This window comes from Myotis daubentonii, chromosome 2 (genome assembly GCF_963259705.1).
Source record: "Myotis daubentonii chromosome 2, mMyoDau2.1, whole genome shotgun sequence".
Lineage (NCBI taxonomy): Eukaryota > Metazoa > Chordata > Mammalia > Chiroptera > Vespertilionidae > Myotis > Myotis daubentonii.
The window spans coordinates 70,569,104-70,578,696 of NC_081841.1; positions in this window are offsets into that span (position 1 = coordinate 70,569,104).

The following is a 9,593-nucleotide window of genomic DNA, read 5'->3' on the forward strand; positions in this document are numbered from 1 at the left end:
ATCAATAAGATGACTGCTCAATTTACTCTTGATAAGGTTCATGCTTGAAAATGATTGTTCGCATAAATATGTAGACCCGAATAAGGAAAGAACAGCAAACGCTAGTTTTTTCAGTTGATTATATGAATCAGGAATACTATTCCAGGTGTTAAAAATCAACATATCTTCCTTCTCCAGGTCTTTCAAAGCAGACCACTCATGCTGTGAACTGCACGTTTGCGCCCGCACGTGGTATTTTGTGGAAGAGCCACACTCAAGGGGCCAAAGAGCTGCATGTGGCTTGCGAGCCGCAGTTTGCCAACCACTGCCCTAGCTCAAAGATAGAAAACTCTTATGAAAAGTTTCAAGAAGGTGCCAGCAGCGGATTAAACCAGACACAGGGCTCCTTTGGAGAGCTGGGCTCTATAGAAATGCAAGGTCCATACCCATGAAGCCACCCGGCTGAGACCATATGAGTTATATATATTGAAGTTCCTTGTGCCCCAGGCCATTAGAAATTCCCAAACCAAATTCTGCAGAAGAGGTGTTCTGTGAAAAGGAGGGCGGGGAAATGCTGCATTCCATGTCCCCACACTGGGGATTCCCGGTACACATTAGCGAATTATAGGCTCTGGAAATCCTGAATTAAAGACACTTAGTTTCATTTAATCAATTCTTTCTGAAATGTGTCTGGCAGAAGAAGCCCATTTATATAAAACACCTCCAAATATCTTGGGAAACGTTAGTAGTCCATAGATAAAATTTGAAAAAATGCCCAGCTAGGCTGTCATTCAGACTCCATTCAAAAAACTAAATGCTATTTCTTTTTTATCCTCTAACTCAGAATAGGCATTCTATTCCAATTGCTATCTTCATAAGGATAAAAGTGAACCAAGTCTAACAAGGCTTACCATGTATAAAAGTATAAGAAAATGTATTTTGCTTGGCCATCGTAAAATTTTAATTAATTTAAAAGAATGTTTCATCCTAAAAGTCATATACAAGTTATTGCCTCTCTAGAGTAAAAATTGTATAATATCAGGTTACTCTTCCCAGTAGGGGGTGTCATTTGTAATCACACACAAGTGATTTGAGTTCAATATAGTTATACAAAGCAACTAAAACTGCATTCATAAGTGTCAAGTTCATTGAACCTGTTCTTAGAGGTCCAGAAAACATTCAAATTCACAGACAATTTCACTGGAAATTTTTAAAAATGTAAATCAGATTGCATCACTGCTCCTTCTTAAAATATTCTCACTTATCCTCGGAAAAAGGCCAAGCTTCCTAGGACGGCCGACAAGTCTCTGAATATTTTAAAAACACTTGCTTTCCCTGACTCACCTTGTACAACTTCTCTCCTCGTTTTCCATAAGCAGCCATATTGGCATTCATTCATTCATCCCACAAAAATTTAGTTAGGTACTGTAAAAATATGCCAAAGGGATAAGGGCCATGCCCTCAATAGAACAAATGAGTGTGGAATCTGTAATATAATGTGAAGCAGAAATAAATGTTATACAGAAAAAGAAAACAGGCAAGAGTTTGCATAGGCAGAGAGGATACTGCTTCAGTTAGCTTGCTGGGACAGGCCTCTCTGAGAAGGAGACTTGAACAGAAACGTGAGAGATGGGAAGAAGCAAGCCGTGCACAGAGCCAGCGAGAGGGCATGAAGGGAAGAGCTTGGGACATGAATTGTACCTCGTGAAGAACAGGATGACTGACTGCTGGGGATCGATGAAGGAAGGAGAGAGAGGCACAAGGTGGTGACAAATGCAGGCAGAAGCCCGGCAAGGTAGGATAGCGGGAGAGCGTTGGCATTCAAATGTCATCGGAAGCTCTTGCAGGCTATTGAGCATGGAGTCCCAGGATCTGACCCATGCTTTAAAACTGCACGTTGGCTACTGCTTGCAGAACAGACTGAGACAGTACAAGAGTGGAGACAGAGAAAAAAGACAGGAAGTGTTTGTATTGTCCCAAGTGGGGGACGGTGGGGATTCAGATGGAGACAACTATGGCAGACCTGCTGAAAAAAGCTATACTCAGGGATATTTTCTTTTCTTTTTTTTTAAATAATTAACTAGTATTATCTTTTAAAATATATTTTATTGATTTTTTACAGAGAGGAAGGGAGAGGGATAGAGAGTTAGAAACATCGATGAGAGAGAAACACCGATCAGCTGCCTCCTGCACACTCCCCACTGGGGATGTGCCTGCAAACAAGGCACATGCCCTTGACCGGAATCTAACCTGGGATCCTTGAGTCCGCAGGCCAATACTCTATCCACTGAGCCAAACCGGTTAGGGCAATACTCAGGGATATTTTCAATATACATCCAACATGATTTTGCTAGGGGGTTGAATGTGGATGTGAGAACAAAAGGAAGAGCTGAGTTTTCAAGGTGTGGAGGTCTGAGCAACTAAGCAAATGGTGATGCTGATATGGCAGACATTGGGGGAAGAGCAAGTTTGGGGAGAAAATCAAGAGCCCTGTTTCGTACTTGGTGAGTTTGAGCTGTCTGTCAGACATCCAGGTGAAGATGGCAAATTGACCACTGGGTGGATGAGAATGGATTTCATGAGAAAGTGGGGGACTAGAGTCATAAAGGGGATAGTTACCTGTTAGCCCCTCAAATGCTTCTTGCTCTGCCTCTAGTCCTTTGGGCAGCCTTTTCCCTCTCTCTGGACCTCTTCCTTCCACGGGCTTCCACTCATCTCTCAGGATTAATTGTCACTTTCCCCTGGAGGAAGTCTTCCTGGATTCCCCAGACCAGATTCGACCTTTCTGTTCATGATCTCCTAACACCTTGTAACTTTTCATCATAGAGGAGCATACTTAATGGCAAATAAATGCTTGTGAGACTAATCACTGTCATGCCCAAATCTTAGTTTTATTAGAGTAGAGATATCTATCTTCACTTTCAAATTACCAGTACCCAGTGCAATGTGTTATGTAGTAGGTACTCAATAAATATTTGTGGAATTAATTGATTAATTGGTTCCAGACAGACCTATTGTTTCATTACCCCTCTACCTTCTCTTGTTTCTTCAACATACAAAGACACAGTAGTTATTCCCAAACATACCTGGAAGTTACTTTCAAATATACATTTATTTTAAATCCTATGAAGATATAACTCATTGGGAGGAGTGAAGCCAGATGTACAGAACTGCATTTAGGGCCAATTTTTTTATTTTTTGTTGACTGATAGGATTGTTTTTGAGAAAACAAAAGTATCCACTGATGCCAAGAAATAATCAGAGAAACGGATTATTATGGTGTGTCTTTTGTATCATAAAAGTAAATTATGAAATTGGACCAAAAACCATACAAAAACCTTCTGACCAATGAAGAACAGATTTGTGTCTCTCTGTTTTTACATCACAGTAAATTCCAGCTAGAAAGCTCAAAGACCTATCAAGTAATGTATAATTTACTATCTCGCCTTAGCTCATGGTGGAGGACAAGTGTTCAACCACAGAACTAAGGAATTTTAAAGTTAAGTTGGCTCTTTATAAATCTGTTCTCAAATCTATCTTTTTCTAGCACTTAATTAGAAATGGATAAACACACACACACACACACACACACACACACACAAAACTAACCTTATCCACCCAATTTAAATACAAGCCTATTTCAGGGGAGAATGTCTGAATAATCAACTCCCCATCATTCCACTTTAATTTCTCATCTTTTACCTGAATAAGCCTTTCGTTTCCTTGGTATTTCAAATAAAGCTTTGAGAAAATCTCAAACTATCTTAGGAAGTCATGGGTCATAGTAAAGTTTGAGTTGGTGTCTCTCCTGTCGTGTGTGTTTCCTTATTATAAATAGTTCAAGCACCCCGATGGAAGACTAGCAGACATTTGTCTCTGGAGAGGACATCGCCACAAGGACTTAACTTGGAAATCCCAAACTTCTTGTTTCCCTCTTTCTAATTCAGGACTGATACTGTCTTTGGTGACCGAAAGATGGATAATTTAAGGTGAGGTAGTTGTTGCTAAATGAGATGGTTGCGACCATCTCAGGTAGAAATAACTTTTGCATATCACATTGTTATCGGTGGGGTCCCCTCTGCATCCCTACCTGTTGCTGGTGGAAGTGGGCGTCTTAGGAGGCCGTGGAAATAAGAATTGCCTGAGGCCCCCACAGGAGGATGAGGTATCGTGGAAAGGTTTACTGATGTAACATTAAGGGAGATCCCTTCCAAGGTCCCATCCCCCTCTGTCCCGCCATGGAAAAAGCCCCATGTTGTCTTCAGCAGAGCTAGAATTAAGGTCGCTGCCCGGAGTCTTCACTCCATATCAAAAAACAGTCGGCCTCAAACAGATTGTCAAACTGCAGCGGGAAGGCCGGGGAGGGTTGGGGGGCAGGAGGGAGTGGGGTAAGAGATCAACCAAAGGACTTGTATGCATGCATATAAGCATAACCAATGGACATAAGACACTGGGGGATAGGGGAGGCTAGGGGACTGTCTAGGGCGGGGGGGGGGGGGAAGGACACATATGTAATACCCTTTGTAATACTTTAAGCAATAAAAATAAAAAAAAAATAAAAAACAGTCCAGTCCAGCATCTGACTAGCTTGGCTTGTGTTTCCAGGTGCAGTCTATTCTGTGTAGGGTTCATATAGCCATGGGCCATGTGGCTGTTTGGGCCACCGGGCAGGCAAGTGTGGGTCATGGAGCAAGGAAGAAGCAGGAGTGCAAGAGGAACACGAGAGGAAGAACTCTTGACCTCAGGGTTATAACTAAGAGCTTAACCCAGCGGTTCTCAACCTGTGGGTCGCGACCCCTTTGGGGGGCGAGCGGCCCTTTCACAGGGGTCGCCTAAGACCATCGGAAAACACATATATAATTACATATTGTTTTTGTGATTAATCACTATGCTTTAATTATGTTCAATTTGTAACAATGAAAATACACCCTACATATCAGATATTTACATTACGATTCATAACAGTAGCAAAATTACAGCTATGAAGTAGCAACGAAAATAATTTTATGGTTGGGGGTCACCACAACATGAGGAATTGTATTAAAGGGTCATGGCATTAGGAAGGTTGAGAACCACTGGCTTAACCAATGAAGCCTTCCGGATTTCACACACTTGCGGTGGCCCTGCCTCTCTAGCCAATGATCTTTGTTCCCAGGTTAGACTGACAAGCACCTTCTCTACATCACCCCGATTTTACTGTGCATGCACTGCCCTTCCTCTTGTTTGGACTCCTTCACCCAGTGATTTGCAGGGAATGGACCGGTGGTTCCCTGCGGAGCATAAAGGTGCAGCTCTCTGGTGAAGCTGCCCAGATGACCATGCTTATAAAGTCTGTCCTTTCCTTTGCTTCTTTCTTATTATTATGATGGTAACAAGATTACATCAAAGTGAATGAAAAAATAGCGGCAAAGTTACTACCCAGACACTGGGTAGCCAAGAAACGTAATTACACGGTTTCAAATTTAATGTTTGCTAGTAATCATGTTCATGAAAACACAGATAGTTTATATGTTGTTTATATCACCTTCAATAAATGGCAGACATTAATGAATGATTTAAAGCTAGAATGAAACAGAGTCCAGAGCCCACACATGCCATGTTCATTACTATATTTCCAAGGACTCCCACACCACCAGGCCCATGGTCAATACATAGCCACTGTTCACACAAAGAAAAAGTGGAGAAAATAAAAGTGATGCTTGGAGGCAATTATGAAGCCTCATACCTTTTAAAACCAGGTAACTTGGCTTCTAATCTCCGTATTTGTTTATTTGTTATGAGAATTAAGAAAGTTACATAGTCACTCTCAGCTTCTAGAAATGATGCCCAAGTTCTCTTTCAGATCCAAAATTCTATTGTATTAGATGCCACTTTCTGCAAATCTCTTACTCTATTTTATGGAGCTAAAATATTACAAAAGTAATGGCAGTTCCTTGTGTCAAGTGATATTGTCACATGAAGAAAAAAAAAATCGACAATTTCCCTGTTCTCTTCTTCCTGTTCTAACCCCTGAAGTGACAATGTGCCGCAGCCTTTTGCATGAAGCTTTCAGAATCTGAAGAAGGGGCCGCAACAATGTTAACATTTTGGCGTAAATTCTCCCACACACCACCTGTATTTATGCAAGTACTTCTTCCTGAATCATTGCCTCTTCAGCTCAGAGTTAAAACACACATACACCTCTCCACCTTTCTTCTCCTGGTTTAATTCCTATTATTCCTTCAGACATCACCTCAACCATCACCTCCTCTGTGCAACCCGCTGACATCTCCCTGACTAAGTAAATTGCTCCTTCTATTGGGAGCTAATAGCTGTTCATCAAAACCTATTGCATATAAGCCTAACCAATGGACACAGACAACAGGGGCATGAGGGCATATGTGGGGCCTGGTGTGTGTGGGGGGGTGACAATGGGGCGATAAGGACACATGTAATACCTTAATCAATAAAGAAAAAAACCTATTGTCTCCTTCAAGCGTGGTGTTATGGCATTGATAGGAAATGCACTGCCCAGCAAGCCTCTGCAGTTAGGTATGCCCATGTGACCAAGCTCTGTCATATGCAAGTGGACGCATTATGGAGTGTGTCTGCCTCGGCCCTCATCTCTACCTCTCAACCCCAGCCATCTTGTGAGGGTCACAAGTTTTCTTCATAGATTACCACCAACTGTTTGGGGCATCTTCAAAGCACTGTTGCTTTCACGTGCCCACATTCATACCCTCTTATTCCAATAACCCCGATTTTCTTTTGGGAGAATGTCCCTTCCTCACTCTAAATCCTGTGCCTTGAACGCCTGACTCCACATTTGGGACTCCAGGGAAACAGTAGATGAACTATCTATGTTTTCATGTACATGATTACTAATAAGCCCACTCCATCTGTCTGGCAACAATAATTAGCTCATGGATAGGCACTTTACCAAAGTTGACCCAATAAGAGGAAGCCCCAAGAGTTTTTCTGGAATTCTTGGGAAGAGCCATTCTTTTGCTGCTCCTGTTCCTTGGGTGGAGTAGCTTAAACATAGAGCTGCCACTGGTTGTCTTTGCCACAACAGAGATAGAGCCTGTCTTAAGATTATATCAGCGGTCGGCAAACTCATTAGTCAACAGAGCCAAATATCAACAGTGCAACGATTGAAATTTCTTTTGAGAGTCAAATTTTTTAAACTTAAACTATATAGGTAGGTACATTGTTATTAACTTAATTAGGGTACTCCTAAGGCTTAGGAAGAGCCACACTCAAGGGGCCAAAGAGCCGCATGTGGCTCGCGAGCAGCAGTTAGCCGACCACGGGATTATACCAACTCAGAGGTGGCAGTGGCAGAATAGTGAAGAAAGACAGACTCCTGACAGGTCTTTTGAGCACCTGATCAGCCTAAATGTAGTAACACTCTTTACTTTGCAGCTGACAGAGCCAATAAATCCCCATTTATATTTTAAGCCCGTTTGAGTAGATTTTCTGTTCCTTGTGTATTGGGAATCCTGAGTGGTATGCTCCCCCCACCAATCAGCTCAGATCTCTGATTTTACCCTATTGAGGGCAGATATTACATTCTATCTTATTTTACCCCCTTCCCCAAAGTTTTAAGTTCCATGAGGGTAAGGATGCCTTATTTTTCTTTGTTGTCTCCAAATGCTTTCACACAATACCTAGTACTTAATAAATTTCGAAAGGCTGGTTGGACAGAACAGGTTCTATGGCACCCAGGGGACTGACTGAGGAAGGTGAAGACATAGTTCCTTTTCTTAAAGGAGTTTATAAATTACTATTAATTATTCCCAGATGGAGGTGTATTCTTCCTAATTCATCAGCTCCAGCTATGAATTTGAGGAGCTATTAATTATGTGTTTCTATTGGATGATCCTACAGCTATGTCTTCTACCATACAAATGATACTAACTCCATTCATCCTTAGATTTTTCCATCACTTATCTTTCGGGGGCTGGCTTGCTTGTTTAGCTGAATTCTCTCCAAATATCCTTCCAATCACATGATACTAATCCATCAATATCAGAGAAGGGCTTGGGGGGTGGGGGAGGGAGAGCTATCAGGGAGGGAGGAGAGAAGCCAGGGGAAAGTGAAACCACATGAGATGGGCACAGTACCAAAAACATTTTTGAAGTCTCTGGTGAAACTTTTTCTGGCATCACTACATAACAATAGCACATCATTTTCATTAACTTGAACAAACAAAACTAAACTGAGATTAAAAACCAGTACAGATGTGATAGAACTTTCCACCCCTAGCCTGGGCTAGGATGCTGTACGGAGCCACTTCTCTTCACAAGGCAGGACATGTTCTTTCAGTCTGCCCCAGGGTAAACAGAATATGGCAACACATGCACAGCTCTCAACTCCCTCGTTTGTTCTCATCCTGCTCCTCCCATTAGGCTCCTTTCTGATGACTGACATGATCCTGGTGTTGTCTCCATCGCCGCCCCCTTTATATTCCCTTTGTTGCTGCCCCTCATGATGCTCCCTAGACCTGGAATCATGTCTTGCGCCTTTAGTGCCAAGCACCTTCTCCCGGTTTCTCTCCTATGGAGCACTGCCTGTAGCTGAGCCTTCCAAGGCTGATCTCATCGCAAACCGTGTTTGCACACCGTGAGTCCCTTTACTGTTATCTCATGAATCATGAGCATCTGAAGTCCATTTCCATTTCCTTGGGGGACCGTCGTGTCTGGTGTGTGTTCCACACAGCCCCACTTCAAGGGATGGCACTCAATAAATACATTGTGATGATAACAGTACCATGAACAGACACTCCAGGAATATTTCACGAAAATGGATGATTGTGGGACCTAGCCTTGGCTCCGGGACTGAACTTGCCTGGCCAGGGTGGGTTTTGGTCTGAAGCTGTCTCTCGTGTGCATTGTGGCTTCTCTACTATCAGGGCGGTACATGGCTCCTCAGGCTCCCAGGGACTAAAGGATGAACACAATAACGAAACAGCTGCGAGGAACCGTAGAGACATGATTTTTCCTGCTGAGGACTCTGATATCCAGAGAGATGACATTACTCTTAATCTTATCCAATTCAATTCTTACGACAACCATAGACATTAGTTAATGTTTTATCCTCACTTTAAAGATAAAAACAAAACCGAAGCAGAGAGAAGATACGTAATTCTTCCAATATTTCATAGCTAGTAGATAGATGGTAGACCAGTTATTGAAGCTGGGCATTTGAAGCTAGAGGCCATTCTATGATATATTATCTACTCCAGGAGCATGATAAGGTGCAGCAATGTAGAAAGGTAAAGCATTATTTAAAAAAAAACTCTGTAAGTACCAGGTATCATTGTTACTTGGAATAATACATGGTATCATAAATAAAAATAATTCAGAATAGCATTAACATAAATCAATTCTTCCCTCACTCTGTTCCAGAACGTCTTACCAGGGTGATGCAAAGTAAGATAAGCATGATCTATGGAATGGCATCCTATGCACTCAGAGCCTGCTCTCCTTTCATTCCCTACATAAAAAAAGAAAAGTGATCTAAAGACTGCGTGTGATTCAGCCGCCTTGCATTGAGCACACGCCCTGTAATGGGAGACCCGCATCAGCTGCTTCTCCGCCAGCCTCCATGGCTGCATTCCACCCACCCTAGTG